The following is a 12,492-nucleotide window of genomic DNA, read 5'->3' on the forward strand; positions in this document are numbered from 1 at the left end:
GCTGATTTTACCGATTCGGTATTTAACCGACTGGATTTTTGCTTGATGCATGTGCCAGAAAGACATATTTGCTTGACGCAATAACTTAAGAGTTATTTCAGGACAGTCACAATGTGGTCTGATGATTTAAATAACACAATAGTGTAAGACACCCTTGAAAATAGCTCTTTGTGAGCAAAATTGAAGCCTGACTTTGGCTGCATGATGCTGACATTACTCTACTACAGTGTTATAGAGTAATTAATGGTATCTGTTAATTAAGTGGATTTCACAAGAAATGCAATGATCATAATGTAAAAGATACTTTAAAACCATGGCCACGAGAACTAAGTTTATTTTACATATTGCTCTTGACATTAACTAGGATGTTGAACTGTAGGAGAAGGTTTCCTCTAGTAAGAATTATCTAAAATCATAAAAGAGCAAGAGAAAAACACCTGCAAAGCTTAACCAGCTCCACATTAGAAAAATTGGAAACTGCACCTCCGGCTATAACTTTTTTTTTTTATTTATCTGTACTTAAATTTTAAAGTCATAGTGTCATACATTTATTTCTTGCCACATTATTTATGTTAATAAACATACGTCCACTGTACATATGTGGATCTTGCATATAATAAACATCACTTTTCAATATACGTCATGCAAAAATAACCAAATCGGGCCCATCAGTGAGAGGTGTACATGTTTATTATTTGCCGTGTCTCAGGTGTGAACCAATAGGGGATTGCATCGTTGTTTGTGTATGTGTCACCATTGTCAGTGCTTGGCTGGCTTCCTGTTTTTTGCGATCTGCTAAGTAGTCTCTCAGAGGCTGCTGTATATCCTTAGGCCTGGATGTGGAGGGCTGTAGCTTTGCATATGGCTACAACCTTGGTTGAGTAAGTTGTCACCGCTTCCACAATCCCATCAGCACCAGCCGTATTGTCTACGTAGGGTTCTGATGCCACTGATGAATCAGGCACAACTGCCACTTTTGAATCCCCCTTAACCTCAGAACTATAGATGTGCTATACCAGGGTTCTCCATAGTCGGTCCTCGAGTGCCGGATCCATGCCAGATTTTTAAGATAACTACATTGATCGAAATACTAATCATCTGGAATGGACCCGGCCCTTCAGGACCAACTTTTTCAAAGAACCCTATGCTAGACAAAGAGTGTGAAGGTAACGAGTGGTAAGAACTCAAACAGCCACTTTGTCTATTATGCGCCAACAGACAATGCCACACACGGCAGCCTATCGAGGGCCAACACATTGAATTTCTGAGCGTGCTGTTACTGTAAGACCTAACCATTTCCAGATTCACATCTGTACTAGCTATGTGACAAGTGATTTACTGAATGTAGTGGGAATGATGGAATCCCTGAAGGCAGGACAACACATTTCTCTTTATAAAACTCACAAACCTCTGAAAATGTACTGTCTGCTCTTCTAAGTATTAGGAACGCCTTAGAAGAAATGGTATGGATCCAAAGGCAAGAAGCATTCTCAGGCCACTGTATCCAGATCAGATGGGACTTCAGAGTCCAACAAACACAACTTGTATGTCAGATGAAACCTGTTAAGGCAGGCACCCTGAAGGGTAATGTGCTCTATGGTAACAGGTCTAAGGGATTACTTCCACAGATAGTGCAGGTGCAGGTCGCTACCAAGATGTTATTGCTCAAGGTGCCCAAAAACCTCATGCCTTTGCAACATCACTGCCGGCACACACCAATGCTCTTTGAAGAACGAAAGATCACATGTTGCCTGGTCAGAAATTACCAAGCCATGACAACGAGGGAAGCAGATCCACTCCTTCACCTCCTATAACCTCCTCTACACTTTCTGATACCTCCCACTTTGCCACACCAGGCAGATTTAGTAAGAGACCTTAAAGCAGCTTTAAATATTGGAATTCACTGCCAAGTATATTGAAATACCTAAATGTTTTTAAAGAAGTAGGACATTTGTATTTGACTGACTGATATTTATTATAATATAAATAATGTTTTAGTATGGCATAATGCAAAAGATTAGTCCTAGGATTAGTATTTTTAATAAGTCTTTATTCTAAAAGGTATATTTTCACACGTGTTATGTGATGTTTCAAAATTTGTAGAGCGCAGTAAATACCGGAAGGCCCACTGGTGCTATGAGGGGCGGAGGGCAATGAAGGCGAAAGGAAGAAAGCAGAGGGAGCCTTTGACACAGATACACCCATAGAGGTCAACTAAACTGAGTTTTTGGTTTTTCCTTAACTTAGCTTAGCTAATTACCTGGATACGTTTGTCTTATGGTTAAAGTTTAACTTTATAACGTCATACTAGATAAATATATCAAGTTATTTTTAGTAACATTTGATGGTTTTAATTTTTCTTTTCAGTTTCAATTAAAATATACATTTGGCAAATACTCTTTGTTTGTTGTTGTCTTTTATGTTCATGACTCACAATCATCCTTGGTGAGCAGTTGCATCACTGCATTGTGAGTTTATAACATATGCAGCCCCTTTGTCATCTGTGGAAGATTATTGTATATAAAGAAAGAAGGATGATCTCTTAGGATTTATTACCAAGCCAGGACGAACAAACCCGACCACTTCAGTCAGGGAAACCGCCTCTGCCAACCGCTAAATCGTGGAACCCTGGGCTCGAGAAGTGGAACACAAACACATCCACGAGCCCAGGGATACCAAGAGCCAAGCAGCATAGGCAAAAGCCAGTACAGAGATCTGGGCCTAAATCCATCGTTTTTTTGCTCACCATGCCATTCCAGTTTGAGCCCAGCCATATGCAAATCAGTCTTGACCCTGTGCCTCATGGGAACAGTCCAGCCCGAACTGCTATGCTGGCTGAAGAGGGGTGAAACACCGAAACCGGTCCTAGGATGCTTGGTTCCAGTCCACGGAGAACCTGGCTTGGCAGTTGGGCTGGACTGTTCCCATGAGGCACATGGTCAAGACTGATTTGCATATGGCTGGGTTCAAACTGGAATGGTATGGTGAGCAAAAAAACGATGGCTGTAGGCCCAGATCTCTGTACTGGGTGGAATGTATGACATTGTTCTGCATTCTGTCCATCAACTGTTGTTTTTGCATTTGTCACCCCGAGTGGGACGGGTATGCTCAGACGTGTGTGTATAACTGCAGTGCAGGTGTTCCTTCGTTTCTTCAGAGACTCCGATCGTCGCCAAAAATATTGTGAATAAAGAAAGAAGGACGATCTCTTATGTAGATAGAAGAAGGATTTATTACCAATCCAGGATGAATAAACCCGACCACTTCAGTCAGGGAAACCGCCTCTGCCAACCGCTAAACCGTGCAATCCTGGGTTCGAGAAGTAGAACACAAACACGTCCACGAGCCCAGGGATACCACGAGCCAAGCAGCATAAGCAAAAGCAAGGAGAAGCGAAATATAAAATACAACAAAGATACACTGCAAAACACACAATATTACATGTGCATGTCTAATGAAAGGATGATTTAAGTGAACTAAAACTTACCTTGTAATCGAATGTTGAAGATTACTTGCACAGCTGCCTAAAGAGGGCTTGCCATTAGCTTACGCTTCCAAAGCAAAAACACAACTGTAAAATAATTCACATTTTGTTCTCTTTTATTTTGTATGTTTTGTGCTGGTTGATATTTACCAAGCCATAAGGGAAGGTGTTGACTCACTGCAAAATCCGGCCTTCCAGAAGGTAGCGAAGAACTTGCACACCACACGAAGGTAAGTGAGAGAAAAACGTGAAAAGGGAACGGATAGAAGAGGCGCACTCGAGGAAGCAGAATGGTGAAAAGAAATCCTGGACCGAAATAATGTTGGTTCCGGCAAGGTAAGCTGGCTGACCCGGTGAATGGAGAATACGGTCCCTGAACAAAAGAACAAATCCACATACAAGAATATAAAGAAAAATGGTATTCAGAGCATGAAAAGTTTGCAAACAGAAATGTAGTCAACTTAGCCTGCCCCTTGATGGCAGATGTTGTGTTGAGACTGACCAGGATACCAACACCGACCTCCTGATGTAAAAGAGCAGGATTCTTATGCCAACAAGATATACAAAACAGACCCAACAGATGTGACATAAAAATGAGGTAGGCAACAAGGCTAAGGTATCAGGAACCAAAATGGGAGGGGAACAAAGAGGGGCAAAGAATGAGGAACAAAACAAAGATGAAGGAACGCAGGACTTGTGAAGAAACTAACATTAGCAATGCAACGACCAGATACCGGCAGGCACAGAACCCTGTTCAAAGTGAAGTTAAATACGGTCTGACACTGGTGACCCGTAAGTGGACTACATACCAGAATCTCCTGTAGGTTAGTGGTCCAGCTTTCCACACATGTCCGTGCCCTTACTTCCAGAGTTTCCATAGCTGACCTTGGCTATACCAGGTATCTCTTTTCTTCAGGGCATCTTAATATGATGTGTCAGATGTTTCCCTGTGATGGGATCCTGACAATTTTGACTGATGCTGTGTACAGTGAGTCAGGATTCCTTCTTTTCTACATCCTCTTGCAGCATAAGGATGTGATTCACAAAGTTATTGTCTTTCATCTGTATATGGGAAGCCATTTCATAAAATGTTGAATATTCTATATATTAATGTTTTTCTACTCCTGAGCATGGGAAAAGGCAGTTCAAGACAGTGTTGCTGCCGAAGTGACAAACAATCTTCTTTAATTTGGCTCATAGTATTGCTACTAGGCAGTAAGTGTAAGTGGTAGAAGTGTGTGCAGTTGTGAAGGTACAATCTATGTCATGATGCACTTCCTTTCACTTCTTTATGATTTCTTTTCTATAATTTACATTTCACATCATATTGATGGATTTTTGTGTTGAAAATACAAAGGCCCTGATTACGATTTTAGTTGATGTTGCCTCCGACCAACACCGTTTCTGTGAGGGAACTGCCCGACCATAGGTCGGCGGTTCCGACCACCTGATTACGATGCAACTGCACATGGTGCAATCACAAACTCACATTTCTCTATGGGAGCTTGTGAGGCGGGCGGAAACCCCCTGCAACACAAGCTCCTGTTGAGAAATTGGACCTTGTGGTGCCTGCCGCACAGTGCAGGGAGTTTCAGGGGTGTACCATAGGTGACCCCCAGGGTCACATGTGGAGGACCGGTGGGAAGGGGGCCCTGCTAGGGGCTCCCAAAGTCACTTTCCGACAGCCTTTCCATGTCAGAAAGGCCGACATGGAAAGGCTGCCAGAATCCGACATCATAATCCTGATGACGGAAACTCCTTTCTTAAGGGATTATGAGGCCTTTCTGACTGGCCGGCGGATCTGTTGAGCCCATCTGAACCGCGTAGGATTCCCCGGCCGGTTTAAACTCTGACCGCCTTCATTATATACAGCAGTCGGACTTTAAACCTACAATGTCGGTCCGACCGACATTGTAATTAGGTCCTTAGTGATATATTAATAAGTGGAAGACTGCAATGCATTTTTCCTGATACAGAGTCACACTGGATTATTTCGATTCTGCATGACGTTGTAAAAACTCATCATTCCAGGTCCCACAGTTGATTTTACCGGCTTAAATTGTTAAATCTAGGTGACGAAAAAAACTCATGCAGACAAGGCGTGACTCGTAATGGAGCCCTTGGTTGAGAGATGAGGAATCATTTGAAAACCCAATTTGAGTTGCTTTAGTGAGAGACCAACTGAGTTGTTGCATATTGATCATGTACCTATAACTCAATAGATGGTCAAATTTGACACTAAACTAATTTATGCATGATGTAAGTAAAATACTTTACCATTTGGTGGCCTGATGGTGAAACATTTCATTATATATATTAAGTGCTTAGAAAAATGTTTTATATGATATTATGTAATTTAGTAACATGGAGTAGATACCTTGTTGGTGTTTATGAATCAATAGAGTCATCATGAATTGTGATGGTTTGGTAAATGCATAGAAGCACTGAATGTTTGATCATTCATTATTAATGTTTAGGGGAAACAAAAATTGTGAGCCTATTACACAATCTATTTTGGAAGTTTGCAGCATACTCAAGTTCGATGGATTAAAGTATGGTAAATTGTGTTTAATCTGATTTGTTATGAATAATTCGGGCCTGTGAAATAATCTTTGATTGGAATTTGATGTGCTTTTGCAACCTCAAAGGTATTTTTAATTGAATTTAAAAATATATATATATTTTTATTTGTAATCATACACTGGGCATGTTTATTTGAAGCAAGTCATTCAGCCTCAGAAAAAAGTTGGTTGCATTGACGTATGTACTGTCTTTCATGGGTTGACGTTTTTAGAATCAGAGACCAAAAGTGAGCCTTCATAAATATGTAACTCCCCAGACATGGTGTGTGGTCATAAGGTAATCGATAACTGTCAGAACAATAGCATTAATAAGTTATTAACCACAAATGGCTTGGGGATATTTATCAAACACCCCCCCCTCTTTTTCATTTAGCCCCTGAATAGCCCTAACCCATCTGCGTTCTGTTCTTCTTTTTTTGCCATTGTGTTTCTTTCTGTTTGTTTTTGTTTGATCTTCTCTTGGCTTGATTTGTTCATGTACTATAGTCTTTTACGATCCAGGGGCTCACCCTGTAGTAAATATATTACAGCAATCCATAAACCAGCTTTTTCTCTTTTTGTGACTTTTTTTCAATATCTTATTTTTCAGCTACTTTTGGATTCTATTAACTATTCTCTAATCTCATAAATAATATGCCTATTATCTCTATCATGCCTCCTATCATGCCTCTATACCCTGAAGTTGCTGAGGAAGATTTTCAAATTGTTCCAAGTCAGCACCAGAAAAACCGGCACGCACGCCCTGGTCACAAGCAAGCTGGACTACCCTCTATGCTGGAATCAGTTAAAAAAAGCACTAGAAGGCTGCAAACTATTGAGAACTTGGCACCCAGAACCCCTCCTAACCTTCCATGCTACACTCACATCACACCACACCTGAAGAGCTCCCCCTTCACAAAGAAGCACAATTTAAACTCCTCACCCACACTTTTAATGCACAACATAACACTGGCCCAGTGTACCTCAACAATCTCATGTGCTTTCATAAACCTTCCAGACACCTCCACTCATCCGGACTCTTACTTGCCCAAATTCCATTCATGTTGAAAACCAGTTCTGGCAGCTGAGCCTTCTCCGACATGCTCTTAAAGCATGGAGCGGCCTACCTGTACACATAAGAGCCTCCTCACTTGAAGTCTGCAAGTTGAAGACCTTGTTTTTTAAATAGGCCCACTAGGCCCCAGATGTGATTAGACTCACTCCTGCTCAGTGCCAGGATACCTCCCAGGTGATAGTGCACCCTACACATCTGCATAACATAAAATAAGATAACATAACATCCTCTGCAGTGTGTAAAAGGAAGGAACATTAAGTGGGACCCAGGTAAGCAAATTAGTGTCTATTGGAATGCCACTCCTGGGCAATTGACTCTTGCCTGATGAGCCACAGGCAGAGGCAAGCTGGTGTGCTGTTTTTTTCAGCTGTAGATAAAGTAGCTCAACATACCATGGCCGATTTTGCAACTGGTGCAGACCCAAAGGCTGCCTCAGCCTTCGGTGAAAGTTAGTCTGAGCATGCCACAAGGTCAGGCCCATTCATTGTCATTTGCAGATGACAATGGGCTGGCTAGAGCAGGCACAGCATGTGGTGCACCCCGGGAGGTGCTTCTTATGAGAAACATGATTAACAAATCTTGGTTGTGGACAAGAGGCTTTTGTTCCACGCAGCAATTCAACCATCGGACAGATAAGCTGCAGGTGTCTACAGCCAGGTTTCTCAGATTCAGAGTTTTAATCCTATGCTGTGTTTGGACAGCTCAATAGCAATCGAACAATAGAAAAATCACTAAGAACTCCAGAAGATTTAAATACATTTAAAGAAAAATATGAATAGAAACCGGTAAAAAGAAAACACCTTTTTGACAATGTGGCTGTAAAAGTCCTTTCTTCACCCCCTATTTTGAGGTTTAACTGGGAGAGGCAGGGGAGGCATAGGGAAAAGAGAGTGAGAGATAGCGAGAGAGAGAGAGAATGGAAATGAGGAAGAGGGATAAACAGAGGGGAACAGAGGAGATGAAACCGAAAAGCAATTGAGGGAGATAGGGAGGAAAAGCAGAAAGACAGGAGAGAAGAAAACAATTCAGGATAAGCAAATGGAAGGCGAGAGGAAGAAAGGTGAGAGGGAAGCTACCAATGAGAAGCTCAAGTTAGGAAAGACGGAGTGGAGAAAAGATTAGAATGAGAGACTGGTATTTAGAGAGAGTGAAAGATGGAAAGCAAAAGTTGAGAGAAAGGCGATGGCGAATGGAGAACAAGTGAATGCTTAATGATGAAGTAAATGATGGCTGGAGAAGAGGATTTCAGACATTTCCTGGTCAGTGCGAATAAGGAAATGATGGCTTAGGGCAGGGTTCTACAAAGTTGATCCTGGAGGGCCAGATCTAATCCCGATTTTTAAGATATCTACATTTATCTAAATGGGGATATGCTCAAAATCTGGCATGGATATGGCCCTCCAAGACTGACTTTGGAGAACCCTGCCTTAGGGCCTCACATACACTCTCTAGTTATTTGAAGGACCAGCAATCTACTGCTTGATTTAGAGGTGTGTGGGGTACCTAGCGAAAGTGCTGAATTTGTAGTAAAACACATCAGTGGAATTTCTGTCGGGAAAGAGATAGTATGGTAAAGGGAATACCACCAGCGCATTCTCCTCTGGTTTAACACTTCCTCCAGAAATAGGTGGTTTTTCCATTACCACGCTGCTCGAAATCATGCCTTTGGTCTGCCCACTAGCACAGGGCCCTCCACGTCCCTGAATTACCCTTTGAAGAATGTGGAACTCAAAGCATTCACAAGGAAAGCAATCTGTTGAATTACTATGAGGAATGGTCTTCTACAATGTCAAGGTTTTCTAAAGCAAGTAGTCACTGACTGCAGCAATGCAACAGAAAAAGCACAGTGGACTGTGTCACTAGGTTTAGTACAGGGAAAGGGATTTCAAGGGATGGATGTAAACAAGTGTAAGTGACACAGAAAGAACACAATTGCAGAAAGGGAAAATTTAAAAGCAGAAAACATGGCTGAAGTAAGACTCAAAGAGGAGCCCAAAATTTAAAGAGTGGGGAAAAAGGACATGGGAGGTAAAAAAAAAGAATAAAAGGGATCTTACTTGCAAGACATAGGAGTGAGAGAGGGGAATTTATAGAAAGAGAGAAAGAAAGTCAGAGAGAGGGAAAGAGAGGTCAGAGTGAGGCAATTGGGGAAAATGGAGGTGACTAAGGGGGAGAGAGAGACAGGAAAAGATGGAAAACGAGAGGAGAAAGAGTAGAGGAAGAGAATGATAAAGGAGAGGGGAGAGAAAATAAATGGAATGAAAGCAAGACGGGAGGAGCTAGAAAATAAAAAGTTGGTATGATAGATGGAGAGACATAGAAAACAAAGAAAGTCCAATAAATGCAGTGGGTGAGAAAGTGAGAGTAGAGGTGAAATGAGAAAGTAAACAAAAGGGAGAGAGTAATGGACTGTTCATATGTATTGGTGAATGAAAGCAAGGGCATAGTTACTACAGATTATGAAATTGAATGAAAGCCTGCAGTTTGAGTGATATTGTGTAGCATGTCAACCTGTTCCAGATAATGTCTCCTCTCACAACATAAAAGTAATCAAGTACCAATCTGTCTTACACCCTCAATATATCACATGCAGAGAGGCTTCTGTGGATCAATGAAAGACTTTGATGTCCACAACCATCGATGACTGAGGTATGCTAGGAAAGTCATTGATCTGAAGGTAAGCAAGAACTTTTGGAGTGTGAAATTGAAGAGGGGTTTTAATGGCTTGAAGTGCAGGAACCTCAGGGGCCTAAAGTGAGCCAGAGCTTTGATGATCAATGTCTTTGAGAAGAAGCCTGATCAGGGGAGGGTGTACCAAATAAATAACAATGAGAGGTAGCCTCAAGCAACACATGGTGAGCAGGGACCTTAGGGGCAACCAGGAGACTTTAAGGCGTGAGAGTGAATAAGGCTCTGGTGAACTGGGAATGAGCACGAGCCTCAAGAACCTGATCAGTAGCAGCAGGATCAGGAACCTAAATGAAGTAATGCCCCTGAAACAACTGTTAATCCCCATTGCCTTTCAAGTTTAAGTTTATTTGGTTTAGTACTCAACTGAGAACCACAAATATTTGATACATGATAAGTTTTAAACAGTAAAATACAAGTTTTCATTCTAATACAAAGTTAAAAAGGATTTAAAAAATTTAAATATATTATAACATACAAATTCATTTGGCAGAACCTTGCAAAGTGAGATCAAGTCCTGAACAGAGGTGATTCTACATTTTATATAAATTGGTTGTAGAAATCTTTTTCTTGCTTCTACGACTAGCGGATTTGGGCAAATAAACAACAAATGTTCCAAGTCTTGCTGCCCTCCGTTGCATAAGTTACAGAGACTACTAGATCTTTCGATAGCACATCCCATTGCCCTTTGGGAGAAATAAGGGTAAGCAGGAGCTTCAGAGATCTGACGTTGACCGTGAGCCTCATGCTCCTAGGGTGAGAAGAGCAGAAAGGAAACTGCGCAGAATTATAAGCTTTGCAGAATCTGATAGTTAACACTGTTCTCAGAGGAAAGAGGGCACCGTTAAGCTTAAGCTTCTAGGTAGATTGAGCAAGAGCTACTGAGACTGAGGTTAAATGGAAACTGGGTGACCAGACGATGAGCTGGAATCTAAAGACACCCAAGAGTGAGCTCTAGCCTTGGAATCTGTGCCTGAGCTGGTTCCCCAGGGGATTTAAGAGTGGACATGGGTGTAAGGGTCCTATTCATTAAGTGGCTAGTTAAGGGACTAATTGAAGTCCTTAGGACAAGCATTAGCCTTGGATCTTTAAGAGTGAACAGAAGCCTAAAGACTTGAGGATGAGTGTGAACATCTGGGATCATGTTGATAAGTGGCAGGTAAGAGTCCCTATAAATGGCCAGGAGTTTTAGGATCTGACAGGGAATTTGGAGATCAGAGGGCGATCCTGAGATATGATAAGAGTGAGCAACGGATTCAGGAACAAGAGGGTGAGAAGACATATTGACCTAAAGGTATGCATCGGAAAACCACTGGGTGTTGGCCACAGTGGAATAATGGTGATAATAGTGTTTCCTGTCTTGGTCAATGCAACTAGCCCTAGAGCCTTTAGAAAGTTTCATTTACCACAACCTTCTCCTCAAATGAACTAACCACTCTACGTTTCAAGAAAGGGTGCGATCCTCAAACGTGGGCCACTTTTTTTTGTGTGCCCATCCAATTTTTGGTTCCAATTTGACCCCCAACTCAGCTTTTCTTTGACATCAGTAAGCAAAAACTCACATTTACAGTTCTATGATAAAGCAAGACTGTGTCACCAAGCACTACACAAAAATACACTTTATTTATTATATGGTTTAAAGCTTTTTAATGAGTTTTGCCATTAGAACTGTAGCCACTACCTACACTACATCCAGTGAACGGTGGGGAAAGATGTTATAGGAATGTTTACAGAAGAGTAAGAAAAGGTGTAGTTGTTGGTTAAAGGAAACAAATAGAAGAGGAAAATCACAGCTAATGATGGCCTGGAGTTTGGGGAGCAGAGCGCGTCCTTCCTGTGTTCAAATATACTGCTGTGAGGTGTGTCTGTTGGTCATGTGGGGGTTCCCGGGTGAGTCGGAGTACCCGTAGATATATATGGCATGTGAGTTCAATGAACTGATTTGACAAGAACTCGTTAGTGGATCCCCATGTTTTGTCAAAGCGGTGAAGCTTATGTGTAACACTTGCTGTTAGCTCTTCCATGCCAATCACCTCCCATAGCTTATGTAGCCAATCTAACCTAGTTGGGACTCCATCCGTTCCCCATTTAGAGAGTAGGACCTGTTTGGCAGCACCCATTGCCAATGTAATAACTCTTCCCCAGCAGGACCCCAGAAGGTAAGTTAAGGCGTTGGGAAGACCGAGGAGTAGCGAATCTTGGTATGTCCGTATCTTAGGTGGCATTTATGTCAGGTAGTATTGAGTCCCAGAAGGGTTGTATCTTCGGGCATCTACCCTAGGCTTCCAGTGTGCCACCCTGTTGGGGGTGTAATACCAGTAATGTGCTATCTTGAGAAACATCTCTTTTTCTGCATTGCTGCATGGGGAAGCCCTAGCTCTCTGTATTATGTTATGCCATTCTTTGTGGGAGAACTTGTGTTCGCAGTCTGACTCCCATCTTCGCTGCGCAGGCATCTTGACTCGCTGTGTGGGTGCAAGAAAAAAGGAGTATAGATCGGAAAGCAGACGTTTGTCCGATTATCGGGCTATAAACCATTTTTCACATTTTGTTAAGGGGCAGCTTGCATGCGGGTGGATGTGTGGCTGCGTGACCCAATGCCATAAGGCCAGGTATTGCCAATAAGTTGTTTTAGGTAAGCCATAGTTGGCATATAATTGGGGAAAATCCTTTATCTCCTCTAT

Source organism: Triturus cristatus, chromosome 6 (genome assembly GCF_964204655.1).
Source record: "Triturus cristatus chromosome 6, aTriCri1.1, whole genome shotgun sequence".
Classification (NCBI taxonomy): domain Eukaryota; kingdom Metazoa; phylum Chordata; class Amphibia; order Caudata; family Salamandridae; genus Triturus; species Triturus cristatus.